Source organism: Rattus norvegicus, chromosome 8 (assembly GCF_036323735.1).
Source record: "Rattus norvegicus strain BN/NHsdMcwi chromosome 8, GRCr8, whole genome shotgun sequence".
Taxonomy (NCBI): domain Eukaryota; kingdom Metazoa; phylum Chordata; class Mammalia; order Rodentia; family Muridae; genus Rattus; species Rattus norvegicus.
Window position 1 is genome coordinate 109,183,863 of NC_086026.1, and position 24,874 is coordinate 109,208,736.

Sequence of the window (24,874 nt, forward strand, 5' to 3'; positions counted from 1 at the left end):
ATCACACTCACTCTCCTGAAATATAGTTAAATTTAACAATGGGTTACAAAAGAGCAAACTCCCCTGGTTCATTAGGGCGGGCTACTAATGTAATCACATGGTCTTTAAATGCAGAGAATTTCCCCTGGTTGGTGACAGAGAGGAGATGAGCAAGGGGGTCTGAGAGAGGAGGCAGAAGTCAGAGAGACTCTTAAACCAGGAAGAGTTTGATGTCCTGTGGTTGGCTTGGCAATGCAAAGGACCCTGAACCATGGCATTGGGGTTTTTGATTCTACAATCACTGGGGATTTAATTCTACTCCCTGGGAGACTGGAGGGCGACTCTAGTTCCAGGTGAGAGCCTCAGTGTGTCCACTCACATTTCACCAGCTGGCCCAGGCCACACTGTCATGCATGAACTTAAGAGGGGAGTGTGTGCACTCCTCCTGGCAACCCGGCCAAGTTCTCTTATCTACAACGCCATAACGACTGCACCCATTTCATAAGATCGCCAGGAGAACGGAACGTGTGAATGCTTAGAATTGTGCTGGACACACGACCAAGTGCTCGTTAAACGTTGCAGGTCAATTTTCTTTCTATGGAATAACCACTCTAGGTTGCACAGTTGTATTGACCGGCACACTCCATAAGCTGGACTAGCAGCCTCTGAAGTATCAAAGCATGTGACAGGCGGCAAGGACTATGGAAGTGGACGATGACACAGGTGCCACCTGCAAAGTAAGGAGACGTTGCAGATCATTTCGTGTCCCAAGTCCCAATTCATGTTAAGACATACTAGAGAAGGTTTTAGATTCTTACAACGATTCGACAAGCCAATAGACCTACCTATCTGGTTTGTCTTATGTCAACTAAATGTAAAGTATTATCTAACTCAGGAGTTCTCAAACTGTGGATTGAGACCCCCTTTTGGTGTCAAACAACTCTTTCACAGGGGTTACCTAGGACCATTGGAAAACAGATATGGTTTTCCAATTATGGTTCATTACAGTAGCAAATGTACAGTTATGCAGTAGCAACAAAACCGATTTTATGTTTGGGGTTACCGCAGCACGAAGAAGTGAATTAAAGGGTCACAGCGTCAGGAGGGTTGAGAGTCACTGGTCTAATTCATGATGGCAGCTGTGAGATTTTATTCTTTGCTTCAAATTAGCCAGGTGCGAGTCTCAATTGCTGGACTTTATTCTGACATCCTAATAATATGTGAAAATAAAGCTTACCCGTTCACTATTGAGAGAACATGGTCCTCCCTCGTCCCTAAGAACAGCAACTTGTCTTGTAGCCACTAGAGAGCAGTAGCGACTCACTAATGGTGTGCAGGGAGCACCTTCCTGGGGAAAGCAAAGCCAGCATTAGAGACAGTCTGCTAACTGATGAGGAAACTGAGTCCCATGGAGGACAAAGTATTTTCTGAAGTCCACTCAGGATTGAGTGGTACGTTTTGGCATTGAGTTCAAGTTTAGGTTTGTGATCACTAATTTAAAACACATTGTGACACAGAAGATCAATCTATTTAGCCATCTGAACAGAAATAGTACACGTAGGTTAAAAAAAAAAAGCCCAGGTTATTGATAAGAAAAGAAAAGTGATAAGATTCAGTGTGTTACTTATCCTTGAATGTGCTCAAAGGTATCCTGGGACATCCACTACAGGGGTAGGAAATTGTAAGGACTTAGAAGAGACTGTTACCAGAGTAGCATCAGAAAGCCAGGGCATTAGGAAGGGGAGGAAGAATTTGGAGAATTGGAAAGATCAAGTCCAGAGCCAGGCATCCTGGTATTAAAGATAATTATGGCCCAGAGCAGTCAAGAATAATGACACATACACTGCATGCCAGGCAGTCACCACGGGGTTGTTAGCATGGCCTGACCATCAAAGGACTGTAATGAGAATCTGGTACTCTGTGGTCTTGCAAGAGATATGCAATAGTTGCCAACTTGATGCTAGGAAGAGGGGAGTTCAGATGAAGGACTGCCTTCAGCAAACGGCCTGTGGATGTGTCTATGGGGTATTTTCTCAGTTGCTGATTTTGATGTAGGAAGACCCTGCCTACTGTGGGTAGCGCCGTCCCTAGGTAGGTGAGTTTTGGCTGCAGAAGAAGGGCAGCTGCATGGGAACACAAAAGCACGCCAGAAAGCAACACTCCTCCATGGTCTCTACTTCAGTTCCTGCCTCCAGGTTCCTGCTTCGAGTTCCTGCCTTGGTTTCCCCTGTAATGAACTGTGTCCTGTAAACTGAAACAAAGTATTTCTTCTCCCATTCATTTTGGTCATGGTATTTAGCACAGCATCAAAAAACTAAACAGGATTTAAGATGGCATTTCTTAAGTCTTAAGATGGCCAGCATTCTCTAAAATGGGCAACAGTTACTTGTGAGCATCTTAAAGCAGGAGCAGGCTTAACCAGCATGCATCTGTATCAGTTAGGGCTAACTTTGGCTATTAAGAAAAGAGAGACAGGCCGGAGAGATGGCTTAGTGGTTAAGGGCACTGACTGCTCTTCCAGAGGTCCTGAGTTCAATTCCCAGCAACTACATGGTGGCTCACAACCATCTGTAATGAGATCTGATGTACTCTTTTGGTGTCTGAAGTGTAGCTCAGTTGGTAGAAGACTTGCCTAGCATGCATGGAGTCCTGGGCACAATCCCCAAATTGCATAACCCAGGCCTAGTGGTGCACACCTATAATCTCGGCACTTGGGGGGAGACAGGAAGATCGAAAGCTGAGAAATCCAAGGTCATCCTCCACACTGCAAGTTGGAAGCCAATATGGACTACATGAGACCCTGTAAACAGAACAGAACAGAACAAAACGAAACAAATAAAAACAAAACGACAGAGACCTCCACTAACAGCGATACAAATAAAACATAGAGACTGGTAGGTTAGCCACGGCGCACGAAGTTCTGCCTCACAAAATGCCATGAGCCTCGGCATTTCTGTTTGTGGTCTTGTACAGTGCCTGGGTTCCCACAAGTACCTCATGCCCCAAGAAGGTTGCTACAGGTGCTAACATTGCATCTGCATTCTGGCCACAAGGCAAGGACGACAGTAAGTGCACGCTGTCTGCTGAGGGAGACAGTACTCACGGAAACACTCGTGGGACTTCTGTCAACATTGCACAGATCAGAACTTGACCACGCAGAAACGAGTCTTGCAAGGGAGGCTGGGAAATGTGCTTCTAGATTGCGCTTCGCTTCCCTTTAACAACATGAAGGCGGCTCGACCTTTTCTTTCATCCTAGCCTCCTCCATATTCTCCAACCTCCCACGTTCTTCTTTCTCCTCCTTCCCTTTCTGTCCGGAGAATGTGCCTGGTCCAAGAAATAAAGATATGGCCACTGCCCTCAGTCTGTGGGGGAGTACAAAGTAAACACATAATCTCCAAGGGAGCTCTAGGCTGTTTTCAGAAGCATGGTGAGCAGCCCCGAGAGAATGTAGGGCTTGATTTGAGGACTGAACGGTGGGATGGGTGCACCCTTGCTCCACATACCCACACCTTCGACTTATTTCAAACTTGGCACTGGGTTCTATAAATAACCTAGATGTGACCTAAAGTCTATCGAAGGATGTGCTTGACTCAGATGGAAAACCCTGCATCATTACATAAGGTCTGGATATTTGCTGGGGAACCTGGAGCCACGCTCTTGCTGCTTCTCAGGACAACTAGAGTTATGTGTGTATCCGGATTCTGGGACACCCACAATTTATTTCGAAGCATTTAACTTCTAGATGAATATTACACAAATATCACCAGCTTGACATTTCCTTCGTGCAAATGGCTGTTTCTGATGTGTCTGAAGACAAACTTATTTCAGTGGGAAACTTCCAATCCAAATCTTCTCCCCACGGCGTTAATTTGCCCCACAAACGAGTACAGGCCAAGTGTCAGGGGACTCGGTTGAGTCCTAGCTTTGGATCAATCTCTGGAGAATCTCAGGAAGGGCTGTGCTGCCGGAAGTCGAGGAGCCTGCTGTGCATTCCGTCTCTTCTCGTTGAATGCACAGTTTAGAAAATTTTAAACAGTGATAATATTTGCAATTAGAACTCAGTGTGCCAAAAGTTGCTGTCTTCCAGGCCTGGCATGCAATGATATGTGGTTGTGCAGAGCCCCCACATTGCCAGCATCCTGCCTGCTTCTGAACATTTGCATGTGTCTCACCCCTCCAGGCTGCAGGAGCCGCATACTACCCTGGCGTTCTCCAAAACAGGGCTTGTGGAAATATCAGTTCTTGCCGTGCATCAGCTGTTTGGCCTAATTTTCCCATTTTTTTTTCTTTACGGGAATTAAGAATCCCAGCTATAAAGACTATTAATCTATCTCGTTTTTTTCATAAATATCTGATATGGAAATGTTAAATGGTCGATTTCTTCATAGTATACGTTCATCTCTTTTAAAACATATTATTATTTTCATGTCACCTTAAGCACGAGCTTATTGGCACAAATTAACTATTGTTTAGAAGTGTGTGGCACTTTCAAGCATAAGTACCATGCATTCTACTGTGACATAATGTCCTCGCCTTTTCTAACACTCATAATCAAAACCAATGGATAAAACAATCTAAATGGCAGATGGACTTTACAAGCTGGTCACACCCTCTCAGAAGAGGCCACTGATGCAAATTGTTCCAAATTCTGCATCTTCTCCTTAACACCTTATGGAAAGAAATCACATCAGTGCTAGTTTTTGGAAGTAACACGTTGGTTAATGTGGAATAAGTCAGTGCCTCAGAAATCATGGGACACTAAATATGGGACACTTGGTTAGTTCTAAGTCCATTTCCCCTTCTTATTGATGTTGCCCAGGAGTCTGCTGCCCAGAGTCCTCACCGAGAAGGGGATGAAGCTTGGTCAGAACCTGGACAGCTTATTAACCAACCAGAACGCTGCTATGAAAAGCCCTTCTCGGTCAGCTACGGCGAAACTGCAGTCCTGCCTGCTTCACACATACACCGGAGTTAAAGCAACGCCTCTGCGTGTGGCTCAGATTATGTCAAGAACTGCTCAACTGGCATCTACATAGTTAGCCTGAAGGATAGGGAGAAGTCAAAACAGCACACGCCCGTGACCTCTGATGATCTGAAAGTGCTTCCAACAAGTGTTCCTCCAGGTGTCTCCATGAAGTCTTCCTCCTTTTCAAAACCACCCCAGACCCTGTAAATGAACCTGGAGGTGAGCATGCCTACTTTTTTTTTTTTTTACCTTGTCACAAGCCTATATCCAAATCCTTGGGAGATGCTGCTGCTTGTCCACAAAGCCCAAAGCAATCGAATGCTCATCACATCCTCTGTTAATGCATTTGACGTGAAGGGCTTTTCAGCGGAGCTGGGCTGTGATCGCAGAGCTGTCGGATAGCGGCCATGTGTGCACACCACTCACTTTATGCTGTGTGTACTACCGATATTATTCTGTTCAAAAAAATGAGTCTTCTCATGTTGAAAATTAACTTGGTCTTAATGGAGAAAGTCTAGAGGTCACAAATATGCTACAATTAATTCAGCACTTCTGTCTCTACAGAAGCATCTACAGAGCAACAAATTATGATCATAATTATGGTTGTAGAGCATCAGAGTGCTTGGCAAATTCAGGTAATTCTGTTGAGACAAATGATTTGGAATTGGCTTTGGCCTTAAGTTGAATTACTTGTGGTTTCATCTGGTACATTGCCATGTTGTATACACATGAGAGGAGCCTTAGGGGCAGGATTTTGGTCTGGATGCCAAATCTAAGAAGGGAAAGAAAATGTTATAAATACAGGGTGAGTTCCCTTAAAAATAATTGCCTTGAAAATAACTCTGCTGAAATTCAACACATTGCCTTTCTGTTTCAGGTTATAGGACTTATTATTAGACATCTTAAATACATGTGGCAATTTGCATTTGTAATCCCAGCCCTTGAGGGCAGAGCTTGGAGGATTGTAAGTTCAAAGCCAGCTTGGGATACATAGATGCATAGGGATAAAGAAATGAATGAACTGGCTTCTATCACACCAATACCATGCTCCTCGCTTCTCTTTCTCTTCTACGCGCGCGCGCGCGCGCACACACACACACACACACACAGCCCTCTGCATCTCTGTTTGTCTCTTGTCTCTGTCTCTCTGTGTATAAATGACATCATCATGAGGACTAAGGATGAACAATGAAACACCAGTGCACAGTGCAGTCTGTGTCTGCAAATGGCTCTGTCTTCGCTCAGTACCATTGTCAGCAAGGGACAGCTGATGTTAGAAATTCCAAGGCAGGGGGCTGGAGAGATGGCTCAGTGGTAAAGAGCTCTGACTGTCCTTCCAGAGGTCCTGAGTTCAATTCCCAACAACCACATGGTGGCTCACAACCATCTGTAATGAGATCTGATGCCCTCTTCTGGTGTGTCTGAGGACGGCTACCGTGTACTTATATATAATAAATAAATAAATCTTGAAAAAAACAAAGAAATTCCAAAGCAGAACTTACCAGACCACAATGCATGCTGGGAAGTCAGGTGACTAGGTGGCTTGGTACAACCCATTCTCTCTCTTCCACATTTCTATTTTTTTCCCCGTTGCAGCTCTATCTTCTTTCTCCATCCCTTTTTCCTCTCCTTCCTTGCCTCTCCTACTATTTCCCCATTTTCTTGTAAAAGCTGTGGGTTCAATCCAAGCAGAAGAAATAAGGAGACTCGGGTGAGAAGTTGTTTATGCAACAGGCTTGACTGATTCAAAAAGTTGAAGTGAGGATTCGGTTTGACAATGGCACACGGAGATGGCTTTCTGCCATCAGAGGCCAGGACAACATCTGGTCTAGCAGGAGGCAGACTGAAGGGAGAATGAGATAGTTTGTCCCCAAAGACAGCAGAGAGAATGACAAATTCTTATTTAGGAAATTGTTGTGATAAGAATAGTATTCACGAGGCACTGCTGGCTTGGCGATATGGCCCAGAATGTGCAAGGCTCTGGACTTCATCCTCAGGAACACACACATACACACACACACACACACACACACACACACACACACACACACACCCCATACACACAACCACCACTACCACCAACACCCCCAACAGCCACATTCCAATACTGAACGGCACAAACCAGTTTTTCATTTCCAAGATGCAGAGCCACCCTTCTGTGCCTGTTGTAGGTCACAGAATTAGCATGAACTCTCATTAACCAAAGGGCATACTGTTGGCAACTCCCAATGCCACAGAGAAAGGTTTCAATACCGTCTGATAATATGTGCAATAAGACCGAGGCAGATGCCTGTAGGAAAGGGCTTTCCTCACTCATGCACTGTTGGAGTTTGAAGGAAGGGTGTGTGTTAAAGATCAACTGTGGAATAGAAACTGGATAGGCCAAGAGAAGAAGGCAGCAAGCAAGATGCAAGCAAGAAGGTTAGCTAGGTAGGATGGCAAGAGAAAAGCAACAGAAATATATTTTGGTCTAAGAATGGGTGGCTGGGAAGACATGTGATGCTTGGCACTGGGTGGCTCTAAGAAAATGCTGCATCTTTTCTACCTGGATCCTGCAGGCAGAGAATGTGGTGCTAAAACCTGGGGTGAGCCTCAGATGACTTCTCAAAGTCATTTTGGACTTGAGGAACATGCTGATTACTTCTTGCACCTAGTTCCCACACCTTAACTTTTCAAAATACCTTGAGCTTCTTAGAGAGCTAAATGACAAACCCAGTATATCTAGCACTTGGTCAGGGGTGGTGTCCTGGGTGTTTGTGGAGAGCACTGAGACTCCCTTAATGGGAAGAAAACACAGCCTGCTTTTGGATGCATTTGTCTTAAAAGTGTAAGAAGCTGTTTTTTAAAAAAGTGTGATTGCTTCCTTCATTTGTTCAGAGGCTATATTCTCCGTCCGCCGCGTGTCTTAGTTAAATTCTGCCCTTTCCGCCTGTGTTGGATGTCGGAACTCATTAATTGGAATGAGCTTTGTTCAGCAAGCTCAGGCTTCCTTCTTGTCTGGCCCTCTTCTCCAGCTACACCTCTCGGCTTCTTAAAGCAAGGACAGGTCATTCGCTCCTGTCCTGAGCATTTTGATGAAATGTTCTCATGAATATACCTGTGTGTGTGTGTGTGTGTGTGCACAAAGGCATGAAAGCTTGTTTTTAATCGCAAGTGTTTTGTTTCCCTTGATTTTTAAACTTTAAATGGAGCTCACACTTCCCCTTGGAGGCTGGTGTTCCAGGCCCCTTTATGTCTCTACGTCCATGTTTTCATGGTGCAGTATAATAGCTTTTGTTTCAGAAGTACAGGGCAAGAGGACCTCAAATGACAGAGGTCTGGATTATATCCATAACATGAGATTTGGATGGCAAAGCGAAGGTTAGGGGACAGTGACAGTGAGTGTTTTCCTTCAGTGAGCCCGAGTCCTTCTAACAACGTGGGCACAACGGGCGCTGTTCTGAGCACACAACAGTCTCTGGCGACAGAAGCATAGACACACTCACTCACGTCTTACACAATGGGGCCAGCGCTGCAACCTTGCCCAGCAGGATGGCACCAGATCCTCGGGGGTTATTGTTATACAGACAAAAAGAACTTTTTCTCCTGTGTCTCCGCTGAGCCTTGTGTGTAAACATTACTGGTTCAGAAAAAATAGAATTTTGTTTTCCTCATTCTATTCCTCTTTCTCTCTCTGAAGTGAACAGACTAAAGGAAATTTCAGCCTTGGATTCAGATCCAGGAAACCCCGTAGAAAACTTAAAATGAAAAATAAGAGAGAGATAGAGGGGGAAAATGAAAGACGTCCTGGATCCCTGGATCCCACTGCTAGTGACCTAGGGGGATGTAGGTGAGGTTTTCAATGACTGAGTTGGTTAAATTCCTTTCAAGGTGTCTGGTCACTGTGGGCACAGCTCGCTTTTAAGACAACATGCTTGCACTCAAGAGCCTCTTATTTTCTGTGAAACAGGGACATTGGGTGATAGGTCCTTTATTCTAACTCCAAGTCTAGAAAGATTGGCTCTGTCCATAGTCATGATCACTTGGGAGGTTATAATGATTTTCTTTTCAATTACTGCCCACTCCAGTTTAAAGAGGGGATCATTGACTGAAGCAGATGACCACAGCTACTGTGTGGGGTGCACTGAAGCAGGCTTCACATGTGGTTAACTAAAGAAGCCAGACAGCCTTGGTCTGGAGCAGAGTATTCTGGATCTTAATTCCAGCTTTATCACTTAGTACCTGTGAGACTATCTCTATGTAACTTAGGTGTCCATCCAAGGTCTTGTTTTTCCCAAGTGTAAAATAGGGGTAATAGTAGTGTTTATTTAAGGGCAGTTGCGTAATTAAATGGGAAACATCCAAAGTCCATGAAAGAAGGGCTGGAGATATGGATGTTGGTTAAGAGACCTGGCTTCTCTTGCAGTGGACTCATGTTTGGTTTTCAGCACACATGCAATAACTCACAGGCAGCTGTAACTCCAGGTCCAATCAACGCTCTCTTTTACCTCCATGTGCACCAGGCACATACATGGTGCACATTCTTACCTGAAGGCAAAACACCCAGACATGCGAAAAAACCAGCCACCAAACAAACCCATGAAGGGCTGCTTTGTTCTTCTAGACTAGAGCTGCTGCCGATTTTCCTCCACCCAAACTGCTAGCTGAACTAAAGGAGGCCTAGCCTCTGTCTGTAGCCTGCCCTGTGGTCAGGAAGTTGATCTCTACTGTTTCATTCACACTCTCTATCCCTTTGATAAAGTAAGCGGGACAGGTCTGGTCTAGATACCTGAGACATTAATGCTTTTGACCAAATGGAGGGCTTCTCGGATGTTTTCTACCAAGCTGTCTTTCTCATTTCTTGCCAGTGAAATATTTTTATTTTTGTTTTCATTTAAAACATTTCCCTTCAGTCTTAAATCACAATTTTGTCTTAGAAGTAGAGCAAAACTAAGCCAAACAGTCAAACATCTGATATTTTAACAATTTATAAATGATTTTTTTTACTTGTAGTGCTTCTTTTTACTTCATGTGAATAGTATTTTTGACAGAATCAAATTTGAATGTGGAACTCCAGTAGGAGAGACTTTCTGCTCATCCTCCAAAAGGAATGTAATCTAAAAAAATTACTAGATATGGATGTATATTTATAAGCATATAAAGAAGCTACACATTAATTTTAATGACACATGAACATAAAACATGAATTGTGGCTGAAGTGTTGTATTTGGGTAAGCAAAATGAAGTTCTTTTAGCTGGTAGGATTGAGACAGGGCAATAGCTATGGTCCTGGAGAGCTGTGTGCACATCTCTGGAGGAGACTGGATTGATGGATTTGTCAGTAACAGAAGCAAGAGTACTTGAAGGATAAGAGAAGGCAAAGAATGTGTTACTAGAATGTTCTAGATTAAAAACATCCTACTTGTGTGTGCCTGACTCAGGGTGAATTGGAGTAACTGTCATCAAAGTTGATTACATGGAAACTCCTAGCTTGGTTCTCTTCCTTACATTTACTGTGGAAATGGAATTAAGTGTTGGCATGGGTCACAATTGGAGGTCAAAGCATCACTAGGAGTTCCTGGGGGGCGCTACATGCAATATTTATGTAAAGAGGCAAACGGACCTCTCACGTTCTGTATCAGTTGCTTAGTTGACAAATGATTTATGCTTTTGGGTTTCAGTTCCATTATCTGTAATCTGAGAACGATAGCAGCAGTTGCCTCCTGGATAGTTGGAAGGATGGCAAGCTCAGTGTTGGACATGTAGAAAGGTTCAAGCAGGACTCACCAATCACCACCATCACTGTCATCAGCACCACCATCAAACAGAGAAGCAGTACCATCGGGGACCACCTTTGGTATATTCTTGTGGACTGATTAATGGTGGCCCATTCCATCTAGAACTCATGGACCTCCTGCTTGGTAGTTTGCCATTTCTAATACCCTACCAAACGATCCAGGGACAACACCTTACTGGAGCTAAACACTTCTACTTCAAAGATTTCCCCTTTAGAGTCAATGGACTAGGCTCGTGTTTGAAATTAAAACATTATCAGATAAATGTAGGCACCGAGTGCTGGTCAAGAATGTGCTTGACTGTCAGCTTCAGCCACATGAACCATTTTTTTACTTGAGAGGTTGATTATGCATCATGTTGATTTCAAGCCCAGAGGCCATCAAGGGTATCCTTGATGCTAAAGATATCACCATTTTAATGATCTCAGCTGAAGAGCATTAAAAAAAAAAAAGGAGTGCTGTGCTTTCAGACCTTAAGACTTATTGCTTGTATTTTCACAGCTTTCTTAAAGTAAAAAGGGGTGTTGTGGAAAATGATAAAATTTATCATTTATAGCGAAATATTAATGTAGCAGCAGGAGATTCGATGAGGCCATCTATCTATGAGCATTCAGACTTCAAAGGAAGCATAAACATGAAATTAATGGTTTGTCTAGTGTAAGAGACAAATAAATGCAAATGTGGGCTCATTAATATCAAGTGGATGACTTCTTGGTTTATGGGGTTTGGATTGATTTTGTCAAAGGCCAATAGATTTATTTTAAAAAGTCTTTGGAATTTAGCATCCATACACCCATTATTGAGAGAAATAAACCTCACAGCACTCCTGCACGGCCTCTCTTCCTCCTCCTCTTTCCCCCATCTTAGATGTTGCTTTACTGAGATAAAGTTCTCACATTAGGACTTACTTTCACACTGAAATATGTCCCTTGTAGGAGCCGCTATAAACGTCAGCATTTTCCGCAGCATTAGTTTATGGGCAGAGTGAATTTTAATGGCATCATAATCTCATGGCAATCAATTGCGGTGCTTGGGGGGGAAAAAAAGCTCTGGTGGTGTCCATTAAATGGGCTTTGCATCACTTTTAATGCCCTGAAATCTTGAAGTCTCTCTCTGTCTTGCCTATTTGTATATAGACAAAGTAGTTTTTCTTTTTCTCCCCATTTTAGGCTGCAGCAGCATTAAATACTTTTAGCTACAGTTTAATTCTCTGACAAGGAGGCAAAAATACCTTCCTTCTTTCACTTGAACAAAAAAGTTACAGGTCTGTTGGTTCTGATACAATGTGGAAAACCAGGGCAGGGTAGGGTTTCGGTGGCTTTTTAACTTAGATCTAGATTGGCAAGTACCTCCGTTATGGGGTCTAGCTGTGGTGGTCCAGGTACCGTGAAGAAACCAAACACAGCAGTGCCTACTCTCTCTGACCTCTACTTCTCCATGCCCATCTTCATCTCTGCCTCTGATTTGAGCGTGGACCCCGTTTCTGTCTCTGTCGATCATTTCTCGCAAGTGAGGATCCTAGCAACCATTTGGGTTATCAGTTACTCGGTTGAGTCGTCTGTCTTCTTCTCCTTCTGCTCATCTGTTTTGTCTTCAGGAGACAACATGAATCACGTATCTACTGCTTTTTTCTGAGGATATTTTTCCGGTTACTCATGCTTTGGTGACACTTTCTTGAACAAGTGAATGTGGGCTTGGGGTTTGAGGTTGGTTTCTCCCTCAAAAACAAAGAAAAAAAAGTCAAGCAAAACAAACAAAACCCCACAAAGCCTTCAAAAGCAAGGGAAATAATACTAGCCATGGGGAGTTCAGCCCAGAGTCTAACACAGGGGCGACAGCCTGGAGAGGAGTGGAGTTAGCTGTGACTGGACTTCCTGTCTCCACTAAATGGATGATGAAAAAAATGTATCAGGCGTTAAGCTACCAAGATGGAGAAAAGGGGGTGCCACAGGAACAAATGTTGGGCTCCTTCCCGTAACCATCACAGGAGAAGCATCGGAGTCAGAGGATGGCAGAGACACTCCCTGCTGTAGAATGACTGCAGCAAGATGCACTAGCTGGCACCATTCCCAAAAGCCATGGCCTAGAATCTCTCTCCCACCCTTAATTCTCCCCTCTGTCAGTCTAGCTCACCCATCCAGAGCCTCGGCTTGACTGAGGTTGACCTCAAATGCATGCTGTGCTCTGTGGGACTTGACACCCGAAAGCCATAGTTGATTTTCCTCTCAGAAGAAACATTTTGCAGATACCAATTGTTATTAATTTTTAAAGGTGAGATAAAAAGGAATGGGTTTTATTATGGGATTTCATATGCATGACCTTTCTTGGAATTTCATCTGTCCATCTGTCTATTTATAGTAGGCAGATTATGCCCTCTTGATTTAATTAAGTAGCTAATATAGTATCCATTTCCTTCTAGATTTTTCAGGTTTTGAAAAAGTTTCTAAGCATATCCTAATATTTTGGTTTATTGAGTGGTCCTATCCCGATTAACCTGATGAAGGAGATCCCTCAGAGGGCTTAGAGGACTTTACCGGAGGATTCTGGGGATTGTCAAGTTGGCAACCCGTAAGAAGTATCACAGTAACAGGACAGAATCTGTCTGCTCATGGACTCGCTCCCTAACCAAAACCTACAACTGGATTTGAAGCCTGGGACAGCTATGGGCTGGTCCTGGTGGAAGGACTGCCAGCCTCCACTTGGCTTCCTTTTGGAGGGCAGCTTCTGCTCTCCCTCCCTGCGTCAGAGAGACACAGCGGAAGCTGTGCTCAGCCTGGCTTGTTCTTGTTTTCTGCTGTGCCACTTGGCTTTTTCTCCACATTTCCAGGCTCATTTTTACTTCTTTCTTGAAATCCTAAAGCTCTTCCTTCCTTTCTCTCTTTGAAGCAGAGCCAGTTTCTCCTTCTTTCTTTCTTATTTTGTCACCTCCAGGTGAAACGGAGGCAGCTTTTAGCCCATCAACTCTGAGAGAATGTCGTAGCTTTAAACATCTGGCAATTAAGCCTTGTCAGTGTTTTGAGCTTTTTGGTGACCCTAATTTGCTGCTCTTTCAAGGATTCCCACGCTTCTCTTAAAAGAACCTTTTAGAACGGGCAAGATGGCTCGGCGGGTAAAGATTCCTGCAGCCAACCAGCGGACTGGAGTTCATCTTCTGACCCAGATAGAAGAGAACTGGCTGCCACAAGTTGTCCTTTGATCTTCAAAGTTGTACCATGGTTTGTGTATATACACACAGAAACACAGGCTCTCATACACACACACACACACACACACACACACACACACACACACACACACCACACTAAATGTAATTAAAATAGTAAAGTAGCTTTTTATTACACGCTGTACATAGCATAAGACTCACCTTTTAAGAAGCACACACTTTAGTGAGTGGCGTTAAGTACATTCATACTTTTGTGTAATCAAAACTGTCCATCCCCAGAATGTTTACAATTTCTCTAACTGAAGCCCACACCCCCTTCACCATTATACTTTCTGTTTTTCTTTCAGTGTGGACTCTGGTTGGTGCCTTGTGTAAGTGGGACTGAATGCTATTGGTTCTTTTGTGCCTGGTTCATTTCACTTATCACAACATCCTAACATTTTATTCATGTGGTAGCATGTATTCCATGTATTCCATTTCTTTATAAGACTGAGTAATTCTCTCACTCCCTTCTATATACACACAAAATGTGTGTGTGTGTGTGTGTGTGTGTGTGTGTGTGTGTGTGTGTGTGTGTATATTTTAGTCCCGTTCCTGTGGCTTTGGTAGAATTCCCCGACCGAGAAACTTATGGGAGAAAGAGTTTGTTTGGCTCATTGCTGCAGGTTAAGCTCTTTAGGCAGGAAATGGAGGCACTTGGTCTGCAGTCAGAGAAAAGGGGCCAATAACAACGTGTGCTCAGTTTGCTCTCTCCACTCTGATGCAGCTTAGAGCTCCTTCCTAGGGCTTGCTCTAGGCATAGGTCTTCCTTTGTCAACCAAAGCAATCAAGGTAACGCCCTATAAACGTGCCCACAGGCTATTCTAGACAGTTCCTCTCTGAGACCCCCTTCCTAGGTGAGTCCAACCGAGTTAAGTGGACAGTTTAAACTAACCACCACAAAACCACTAATAGTCTCAAGTCACTGCTGTCTTGTGTTTTGTGGTTTTGCTCATTCGTTTATGTAATTGTGGCAGTGTTGGAGACCAGACCTTTAGAATGCTAGGCAAGTGCTATTCTTCTGCTCTACACACACACACCAGTGTCTCTGGTAGAGTCACGCCAGCTCTTCCTACCTTCGAGCTCCATCTTCTTCTCTAAACTTGTGTCCAGTAGTGACGTGGGCACGACAGAAGGGGCGATTATTGGCCTGGGTACCTTCCTTGATCTGCCTTTTGCCACGTGTCATTTGGAAGCTGACCCGAAGGAAGCAAGTGAGATGTCGGATTGTCACTCATTACAGAGCACTGCATTGTATGAGCGCCCAGTTAAGTAAATGTAAAGGAAATGTTACGTGACTTTAATTAAGTGGGAAATGATGGTTGGAGATGCGGCTAACAATAGCAGTGTAAGTGAACGTGGAGTTCACCAAGCCCACCCTTCTCCATCGCTCTTGGATGAGTGCTTCATCAGTCATCATGTGAGGCAAAAAGAATGAAGATCTAATCAAGTATGAAGGGAAGAGGAGCAAACACAAGTTCCAAATTATAGACTATTAGAGATATGAATCATACCCGCTGCCCTTAAAGAAAAGCCCTTTACCCGTGTTGTACATTGACCTTGAGATGTTAACCAGAATTTTAAAAAGCTAGTGACTCATAAAACGCAGACAATTGACGAGTGAGAGATAGCATCTTTATGACTTTTTCCAAAAAATGTTCAAAGTGATATTTCAGAAGCACTCAGAGTTTGTGATATTTGGTACACTGCTTAGAAATTTCAAATTAAACTTAGTAATAGAAATAACAGAGAAATCTCTGTGAACTCCTTATTTGGGAGTGGTACGGAGAGAAGAAGGGGATTGGGAAGGCAGGGTCCTTGCTGTGGTGAAACCGAACTTTGTAGTAGCAATCACACGCAGTGACTGATTGATGCTTTTCCCTCCCCTTTGTCAACTTTACGCAGACACAGAAACATGGCTGAAGATTTGACTAAATATTGGGAAAGCTCGAGCGGCATGAGGATGTTTTCTGGACCATTTGATGAAAGCACAGAAATTTCATGGACACTTACTTCGCTTGATGGCATTTGCAGCTGGAGGCAGATTCAGGATGTCAGTATTCTGTGTAGGAGGAGGTGAACATCCCCGGACCCCTACACTCGCAGTAGTCATAGCCTCTCATGTTGGTCCTCTTTTGTTTTTATTTTTATTCTTAATTTTGCGTGTGAGTGTATGTGTGTGTCTATATGTACAAATGTGCACAAATATACAGGTATCCGTGGAGGCTCTGGTTCTCCTAAAGCTGGAGTTGTGAGCTACTAGATGTGAGCGTGGGAAACTGGACTTGCGCCCTCTGCCGGCCCTCATATCCTCTTAGCCACTGAGCCATCTCTTCAGCCATGATAGAACTTTCTTACCTGTTATGTTTATTTGTAAATAGCCTCCCAATATACTGTATTTTATTCATAGAATACCATTTAGCAATAAAAGGTAACTGGATCAACTTATTACATGCATATAGACAATTGAGTTTTTAAAACTCGGAAACTTCTTTAATTTAAACTATTAGTTCAAATAGGCTGGTGAACAATACGGTGGGAGAGAAGCAAAGGGGTGAGGAAGAGGAGATAGAAGGAGGGATATTTGGGAATGAAAAGCTCTGAGTGGACATGGGTGAGGAAAGGAATAGGGAGGAAGAAGAAGCAGACGGAGGACTAACCAAAACTAAGGATGTTGGGAAGTCTTATGGAGACTCAGCGCTTTACATGTTTAATTAGAACATGTGAGTTTTAAAATGAGATGTCAGAGCCCAGAAGACTAAAATGTCTACTTAGTAGTGTCTCTTTTCTGGATGGGACAGGGAAGCTATACCCAGGAAATCTCAACAGTAAGGCTACCTAAGCAGAACTGCATGATGATATCACCAGCTGGCACGGCAGTTTGGATGGGGCAAATTTCCCAAGACCTTCCCCTAGATGAAGAGCTACGGCTAAGGAATGGCTGCTGAGAGAGAGGGGATCAGTTTTCTCCACAGACAAGTTCTGTGATAGGTTATCCAGTCCTGAGTGGTCAGTCCTAAACACGTGTACACAAAAGTTACAGTAAATGGTGTCTGGGTAGGGTGTGTGTGTGTGTGTGTGTGTGTGTGTGTGTGTGTGTGTGTGTCTATGTTTATGGTCTTTCTAACAGTCAATCTTCAGCAATCTTCAGCAGCATATAGTGAGTCTTATATTTGAACCTCTCCTAGACACTAATACCCACCCTACCACACTGTCTGTAATGGTTATATAAATGGCAGAAAACCTCTGAACAGGAAGGGAAATGACTTCAGAACATAGGACCAAACACTGATAATGAAAACAGCCAGACAAATGACAAATGACAACAGACAGTGAAATATAGAAGTTGACCTTAACTGTACAGAATTCGATATAAAAAGCAACTTCTCAAAACGAGTGAAAGAGCTTGGTGTTGTGACAACTACATAACAATTTGGTTTTAAAAGTCTGTACCTCACAGTATCCATCATCTACGCCATGCAGAAGCTCACTGTGTAGAGAGTAGATAGTCTGTCACTGCATTGGTAGAGATAAAGTGTGGTTATAGTTGTTCACAAATGACATAGTAACCAGGCTTGGTCTTGGACACAGCACTGATGCAGAATGCTATTGTCCAAAAGAGGAAGTGTACTGGAAGCTCTTCCAAGTCTGAGATGCTATGACTGATCTTCTCTGTACCTCAGCGCATGAAGCAGTAAGAATCCAGAAACCTCAATTGTCCTCATGTAATATAAATATCCAATAGGAGGCCAACAAGATCCCAGCCAAAATTTATCTAGAAAGCTTCTGCATAGAAGTAGCTAGATTACCCCCTAAGAAGAAGGAAAAGCAATTGCCTAAGTAGCCATTACAACAACCACTTCCATAAAGGTAGATTAAAAAGAGTCAGAAAGGGAGAGGGTATATACTTTAAAGTCATGAAGAGCGCTCGCTCTCTCTCTCTCTCTCTCTCTCTCTCTCGTGTGTGTGTGTGTGTGTGTGTGTGTGTGTGTGTGTGTGAAATTGTGGAGCTCTCAGAGGGCACACACACGGATTCGAGAATTTCACAAAAGTGAGTCAACTAACGCTGTATTCCTTCCATGGAGTAAGTTTATGAATAGAGAGGGGTTCCAGTGAACCACCTGGTGTATGGGGCTCTTGTCACATGGTAATTGAACTGTGAGCTGGCACCTGAGGTGAAATGAGTCATTGGACGAGCTCTAAAAAGGAAGCCAATGTTATATGGTTGTGTTTTCAGTCTTCAAAGATGTTTCCTTCCCTCGGCCCCCAGGATTGACCATTTCAGAGTTATATACAGAAACCAATAGTCTCATTGACTATCAATCATTGGCCCACAAATGGTTTTGTGGGCCTGACTTGGATGTATTGTGCAGAGCCCTCCATTTCTGATAGAGATGGCAACTTTAATGACAGCAGTGGAGGGGGGATGGGGGGGGTGAGACTCATGACAGAGTCAGCCTGCTTTCCTGGTAGTGTCTGTGGGAAGAGAGAAAGAGCGAGAAGTGGAAGATACTACTAAGGGTGTGAGGATGTGTACCAGTGAAGACAACCGAGTCTTTAGGTTGGGGGGTTTTGTCTGGGGAAGTATGGCCAGTTCCTATTACACTTTTGGAAAGCTCAACTCAGTATGCCCCTGCCCGCTGCACCCCCCACCCACCCCCACCAAAAGATTCATAAGATGGAGCGCTGCCTCAAGCAATGTGGTAGCCAGGGGTTTCAGACTGAACATGCCTCCCAAGTACTGGAAATAACGGAAGCCCATGGAAGAGCAAGTCTCATTAGGCCTATCAGTGGGACGCTGGTCTTTTTGATCTCTGCCTGCGTGCTAAGGGAAGGGTAAGTGAGGCTTCTTTTCATCTTTTCCACCACACTTTAAAGGGCTGCCGTAATGTTCCCACCAACTAAATCATTTTCATTTCCAACTCTAATCAATTTGTGAATAAATATCCTTTGGAGATGTGAGCTGCTTTAAGTGATGCCTGCCTTTCCACCTTTAATCTACAACACTGCATTTCTCTTGAGGGAAAATAGCCCCTGTGTCTTTATCCTGTAGGCAGCACACCTCCGTTCCTATTACTACATAATAATGGCCTTGGTAGGTGCATAAAAGGTTGTACATGTTCTACAAAAAATGAGGGGCTATTCACCCTTGCTACCTTTAATCTCCCACATTCTCCTGTTAATGAGTGTAAATTAGCAAAGCCATTTCCCAGTCTTTATCTAACACAATACCGGTGGCAGGTCATTCTCAGGAAGGGCTTTTTTGTAAATATTATAATTGGTGGTATTATCTTTAATCTTTTGTGGTGTGAAAATCAAGGACAACGTGAACCTTGATACAAAGTAAAAATTTGGTATAAGTTTTAGGTGATAAAAATGAATACCTGAGTCAGGTCTACTTCCTCTAGAATGTTCTCAAAGGCTTCAAAAGTAAGATAAATATAAACTTATTTGGTAATACTTTTTTTCTACAAATTGTCTAACTGCTTTGATCAGATGAGAGCCAATTAGATTCTCTGTCCTAAATTCAAAAGGACCAGGAGCTAAGCACTTTCCGAAATGGTTTGAATACATCAAACTAATTGCTCCTAATGAGGCATTTTCTTCTGGGAGCCTTTCAGTTGCTTCAAATGCATTCATGTCAAATTTCCAGCTGGAGTTGGTAAACTAAATCAACTGAGTGACCTCTCTTCTCTACCAAAATTCTAAAGGTGTGTGGAAATTCTAAACCCAATGGAGACAAAAAGGCCTGTGACAGATTTAGGAACCGGTGTGGAGCATGACGAAGAGACTTCAAACTCTGAAGAACTTGTGAGGCATTAAAGGAATCTGGACAGAAACTTATAGAAAAGTCAGTTGTGTGCTTTAAAAGTCCACCTGTCATCATCACTGGCCATGGAGGACTCGACCAGTAGATTTTTCCCAGTGGAATACAAGAAAAAAATAGATTTAGCTTAAGATAGATCAGGACGTGGTGGTTTGGAGGAAGTTGCTAAGAAAACTCATTGTACTTCAAGCTGAAATCATAAATTCATACACACAGACAAAAAGACAGGCAGGCTGGCTGGACATTTTAAACCTGGGTCAGTTGGTAGGAGCCTTGCTAATTAGAATGAAATACTCACATCCTCAAAACAATCATTTGAACACTGGAAATTGGTCTAAAAATGATGGCACAGGACTATGGTGTAAGTGCTCAAATAGCAATAAAACGATTCCCTCAAACCGTATCCGACATAGCAGCGAGAGGCCCTGAGTCCATTTAACTCTTGGGCAGCCTTTTTTGTTGTTTGTTTGTTTGTTTGTGCTTTCCGTGACTTTAATTAAGAACCAGGAGTGTTTTAGATGTCTCTAGTAGAAGGTAGAAGAACGTTCAGGAAGAGAACCATGATAGACATCTTTGAGAACTGCACCGAAACCTGAATACAGGGTGGTTGCTTTCCATCAGAACTCAGTCTTCCTGGGGTCGTGGTGGCAGGGGGTAGCAGCTCTTTTCTCAATGGGTGGTTCTCCAGAGTCAGTGGTGACATGGAGGGAAGCATTGAAGGCTCATCATCTACTCCAAGGACGAGAATCAAATGTGACAACTGGCTGGATGCTTGCTTGTCTTCTACTCACAGCTACAGCCGGGTCCCTCAAACGCACCTGTGGCGATACAAATTCCAGAGCCTCATGGTACATCAGGGACTGGTTGAGCCGTGCACCGGCTGGAAGGTTGTCAGTTGTCTTGGAGTGAAAATTGAAACATCATGTGTCACATGGGTTTAGATTGCATGATCGCGTGTCTACAGAAATAGCTACGGGACCATACACTTAAAATGCATACATACGCACACCTAAAAACTACAAATATTGTGGGATATTTCTGAAAGTTTTTCAGAACAATATAAATTGCCAAAATTTGCCTAAGAAAATATAGTATATATGGAAAGGACACAAACAATATAAATTAAAGAAAAATAAAAAGATTTGCCAAAATAAGCTAAGGTTATTATGTATACACACATACACACACACACACACAAATATTACACACATTATTATGTATACACACATACACACAAGATTTACAAGCGTATATCTAGTGATAATTGTTTCTTATCTAGGTTTGAATAGAATCTTCAAAATTTAGGCAGTTCCTACATTCAAAATTCTTAACACCCCCACCTCCTCAGCAGGTCTCTCATCTCTCCCCTTCCCACCCATGGCAGTCAGGAGAGGTGGCTCAAGTTCATGAGAGTGGGAGAGCTGACCTCGACCCTCACCGACTGTAACATTCAGGAGATTGGGCCCTGTATCTCACCTGGGCAGCCCAGTAGGGCTGACCCTGGTGGAAGGGGTTGCAGATGAGCTGGCCCGGAAGACATAAGAGTGGGAGAGCTAATCCTGCCTCTTGCTAGGTGAGCTAGCTGGGATAGTGCTAGCTGACCCTGATTCTGTGATTGCAGGAGAGCTGGCAGGCTGACCAGCTCAATTACCACACAGGCCCAGAACCAGGGCGTTGAGATGGCCCACGCCAACATGTATCCCATCTATGAACTACTGGAGTGCACGATGGGTCTGGTCCTATAGATCCAAAGTTGCAGGATCTCCAACACTGGGCAACAACAGGATAGCCAAGAGGCATCCCCGTGAGGATCCAGTATCGTTGGGGTAACAGTGGTCAGAGTCCTAGAATCAGACCAATGACTCATTACAATGCACATTTGCAAGTAAAGAAGTGTGGACAAAAGGGTGTGCTGTGGGACACACTGCAACTTTCACAGTGAGTGTTTTTTCTTTTGGGGCAAGGTTACAAAGGCAGAGGAAAACCCTTTCCCTTCTCGTACGAAGGGACAGGGAGATGAGTGGGATTAGGGTGCATGATGTGAAATTCACAAATAATCAATAAAAAGTTAAAACAAAATCTTGTACTACAGGGAAAAACTTAGAATTTTTTTCAATCTCTTTTTCCAAGTAGAATTTAAATTAAAAATACCACAAAAATGAGTTCATAATTTTGAACTACAAACATTAACTTTAAATTTTTATTTTTCCGTATATAGATATAAAAATCCTAAGAAGGGCCAGGTAAAATTTTAGGATACTAACATAATTTAGTATTATAAAGCAATTTTAAGAAGACAATGTCCATTCCTGAGTTTTTTTTTTTTTAAAGCTGAATGTGGTAGCCCACACATTTAATCCTGGTACTTGGGAGACAGAGGCAGGAGAATCTCTGTGAGTTCAAGTCTGATTGGTCTATATAATGAGTTCCAAAGAAAGTTACAAAGTTAGAAATGTCTCAAGCACACACACACACACACACACACACACACACACACACACACACACACACCCATGCAAATGCACACACGGAATAGAAAAAAAACTCTATTTTTTTTATATTGTTTTCTTTCTTTAAGATCAGTATTTGCTTCCCCAGAGGAAGGAAACTATGTATTGATGAGGATACAATGTTCTTCAGGTGCAAAACCCAGAGGTCCCTGAGGTAGAACTGATCTGAATGTTCCCTCCCCTAGGACTAGATTTCCTAGTACCAGAAGGAGCCATTCAGGCTTCCAAAGGAGAGAAGTAATCACCAGGCCCACCCAGCTATGATGCCTGTAAACTACAACAATGATATAACTGGCACAATAACCCAAGGGTGGTATAGTGGCATGCATGCCTTAAAGGTGGCCAGTTGTGCAGTGATTGGACTTTAGACTTACTCAAAGAGAGAAACCATGCCTAGCACTAGAAATCTAACCAACTACTCAGGGCTAGTAAAGTCATTGACCTTGAAGAAGAACCTATAACCACCACTCTACTAACCAGGATAATCCCTAACTATAATCTAAATATTTGTTTTTAAACCTGCAGATAAGTGGTCCTCACCCTTCATCAAAGAAATCTTCATTTGCAACAGAAGGAGACTATTACAGAAAACTGCAACCAATCAAAATGAAGAGGTGGTCCCAGTTCCGATGACTACATCGGCACACCCAAGGCTCATGGAATATTGCAGAAGAGGGGCCAGAAAGGATTGTAAGAGTTAGAGTATGAGGGGGTTTGCTGTGAGATCATGTCACCTAGCAATGTCAGAAACTACACCCAAAAGTCTTACCAACATGACTGCCTAAACATGGGTTGAACAAAGGCAACACCAATAGGCATAAAAGTGTTGACGGGGAAAGTCCAGGAAGCTTCAATCTTACATAAAGATCTATAGACAACCAAGGAATGCCGAGAGCAGAAGAAATAGCCTTCCCCAGGGAAGAGCACACCGACTGGTTATTCAATACCAAACTGTCAGCCCTGAACACACACATAAAAGTAACATTATATAGACCAGACAGGTTATTATACATACATCAATTCAGGAATTATACATACACCATACACATATACATATACATAGGCACATACACATATATGTATACCATGTAGTTATACATGTATGTATGTAATGACAATTAATGAGAAAAGAGGCCATGAGTTTGGAAGAGAACAAGGAGGGGCATATGTGAGGGTTTGGAGGAAGGGAAGGGACGGGAGAAATGATGTAATTATGACTTCTAAAATAATTTGAAACACATTAAAATATAATATTTGGCCATTATTACAAATTCTAAGAACACGAAAGAGTTAGGGAAAAGCAAGCCTTCTTCGTCTTATTAATGCGATCTGTGGTTTTCTGAGTATTCAGTCTTGCAACTTCCTGCTTTCACCTAACCACAGGTCCCTGAAGTCAAAGGACACCAAGCTGTATAAAATGGCATCACTTTAAAAGGATTGTCTAAGAGCCTGCATCTTAGAGCCACAATCGCTATTTCCTGAGTATGCTGGGAGTTTTCTTCCCAGAACCTTTTCCTGGCTCATACAGTCTTTATTTAATTTATTGTTAATTTTATTATTAAAGTGTGTGTGCTTGTGTATGATACCTGTGTCAGCATATGTTCTACAGTGTATGTGTTGAGGTCAGAGAATGACGTTGTAGAGCCAATTTCTTTCCAGAAAGTGAATTCCAGAAATCAGGGTGACATCACAGGGTGACAAGTTTATGTGTGAGCCGTCTTGCTATCCAAACCCATTATTATCGTCGTCATCACCATCATTATCATTATTATTATTATTATGTTATATAAATGGATGCTTTGCCTGAATGTCTGTTTACCATGTGCGTATCTGGTGCCACAGAGGCCAGAAGATTATGCTGAATCCTTTGAAACTGGAGTTCCAGATGCTGTAAGCTACCACATGGGTGCTGGGAAATGAATCCAGGTTCTCAGGAAGAACAGCCAGTGTTTCTGAAGCACTGAGTCACCACTTCAGCCCCCAAATACAATTTTTAATTAGATGTTTTGTGAAAGAAATATTCCTGTATTTGGATAAATATACCTGTAAGAACACCTCTACACATGGAGTTGGTCATCTAGGGGCATTTCTGGTTTTGACATTTTACTGTATTTTATTTTTTAACATACTTATGTAGATTTATTACTCTTCTCTCAATATGAAACAATAAAAAATCCAGGAAATAGAAAAATTTCATCCCCATTATACTACTTGGGAGCACAGTCCATTGTTGACTGAAGCATCACACGGCATGTGATGGAGTGAATGAAAATGTCTCTTTGAGAATTTGTAGCCACAAATTTGGTTTCCATTCAAATGACCCAAGTGGTTCAAAATATGTCCATCTCAGAACAGATTTAACAGTGATCTCAGAGTAATTAATATCCCTAGATTCTGGGAAGAACAAAAATAAGTCATTTGGACGACAAATTTTATTCTCCAAACTCACATGATGAAGAGAGAATTGGGTCCTGCAAGCTATCCTCTGACTTCTACATGTGCGAATGCACACACACACACACACACACACACACACACACACACACACACACGCACGCACACACACGGCAAACAAATCTAACAGATGTAAAACCTAAAAGTATCTACGACCAT

At 42.8% G+C, this 24,874-nt stretch overlaps 1 long non-coding RNA gene across 7 annotated transcripts in view; it reads left to right on the plus strand.

Annotated features, from left to right (window-relative positions):
• Positions 1 to 24,435, plus strand: part of LOC134480090 (uncharacterized) — a 63,685-nt gene extending 39,250 nt beyond the window's left edge. For 3 of the 7 annotated variants that reach the window (XR_010054254.1, XR_010054256.1, XR_010054252.1), the window contains 2 exons: positions 4,802 to 5,167; positions 15,830 to 16,372. This is a non-coding gene — a long non-coding RNA (uncharacterized LOC134480090). Of the gene's footprint in view, positions 1 to 4,801; positions 5,168 to 15,829; positions 16,373 to 22,786 lie in introns of those variants that run through there. The other 4 variants (XR_010054257.1, XR_010054255.1, XR_010054253.1 and 1 more) reach the window with 3 other exon arrangements.
• The last annotated feature ends 439 nt before the right edge of the window (positions 24,436 to 24,874 follow it).